The sequence below is a fragment of the Salvelinus sp. IW2-2015 genome, unplaced genomic scaffold, assembly GCF_002910315.2.
Source record: "Salvelinus sp. IW2-2015 unplaced genomic scaffold, ASM291031v2 Un_scaffold609, whole genome shotgun sequence".
NCBI lineage: Eukaryota > Metazoa > Chordata > Actinopteri > Salmoniformes > Salmonidae > Salvelinus > Salvelinus sp. IW2-2015.
In genome coordinates, this window is record NW_019942583.1 from 494,322 (window position 1) to 495,976 (window position 1,655).

The following is a 1,655-nucleotide window of genomic DNA, read 5'->3' on the forward strand; positions in this document are numbered from 1 at the left end:
GCCCTTACACAGCCTGGAGGTCTGTTTTGGGTCAATGTCCTGTTGAAAAACAAACGATAGTCCCACTAAGGGGAAAACAGATGGGATGGCGTATCGCTGCAGAATGTTGTGATAGCCATGCTGGTTAATTGAAGTCTAAATAAATCACTGACAGTGTCACCAGCAAAGCAACCCCACACAATCACACTTCCTCCATGATTTACGGTGGGAACCACACATACAGAGATCATCCATTCACCTACTCTGCGTCTCACAAAGACACAGTGGTTGGAACCAAACATTTCTAATTTCCAACGGTCTAATGTCCATTGCTCGTGTTTCTTGGCCCAAGCAAGTCTCTTCTTCTTATTGTTGTCCTTTAGTAGTGGTTTCTTTGCAGCAATTCGACCTTGAAGGCCTGATTCACACAGTCTCCTCTGAACAGTTGATGTTGAGATGTGTCTGTTACTTGAACTCTGAAGCATTTTTTTGGACTCCAATTTCTGAGGCTGGTAACTCTAATGAACTTATCCTCTGCAGCAGAGGTAACTCTGGGTCTTCCTTTCCTCATGACAGCCAGTTTCATCATAGCGCTTTTGCGACTGCACTTGAAGATACGTTCAACATTCATGTCTTWAAAAAATGATGGACTGTCGTTTGTCTTTAATTATTTGAGCTGTTCTTACCATAATATGGCCTTGGAATTTTACCAAATAGGGCTATCTTCTGTATACCACCCCTACCTTGTCACAACACAACTGATTTTCTCAAACACATTAAGAAGGAAAGAAATTCCACAAATGAACTTTTAACAGACCTGTTAATTGAAATGCATTCCAGGTGACTACCTCATGAAGCTGATCGAGAGAATGCCAAGAGTGTGCAAAGTTGTCATCAAGGCAAAGGGTGGCTACTTCTCAGAATCTTAAATATAATATTTGTTTAATACTTTTTTTGGTTGCTACCTGATTCCATATGTGTTATTTTATTGTTTTGATGTATTCACTATTATTCTGCAATGTAGAAAATATAAAAAATAAAGAAAAACCCTTGAATGAGTACTTGTGTCCAAACWTTTGACTTGTATTGTAAGTGCTGGCACAGCTTATACACTAGGAAAGTGAAACTCACAATTTCACTGCCATTGCCCTGCAACAATATCATATAATAATCACTAGAGATTCATCATACGAATACATCTGTTGAATGAACAGGCTTCCCATTGAGTATAATATTATTARAACAATACGATATTATTGGTTTGAATATCTTTTTTCCTCATGAGAACAGCTTTTCCTGAAGGATCCCTAGTAGTGTCACAATGTAATAAAATGTCGTTTGGCCCTTTGTGATGAGGTGCCAGTTGGCACCAGTTCATACTTTCTCTTTCCCATCACATGGTGTTCCAAAGGGTCCGAGCATGATGAGCAGCAGATTGCTCAGAGTGTTCCCATATGATAGAAAACGAGAGTGATCTCTGCAGAAAACCATCGGAAACAAGTCGGCTCTGTCTCCATCGTACTTCCTCAGCCATGTCTGCCTCTGAAACCTATTCATTCCATTTCAAAACGGTCCTTTGGGGACCGAAATATCTATTCATTTATATCTATATCTGAGCCATAATGAAACAAAGAAGTAGGTTTGCATCAAGCTAATGCCGAGAGTGAGAGTGAGAG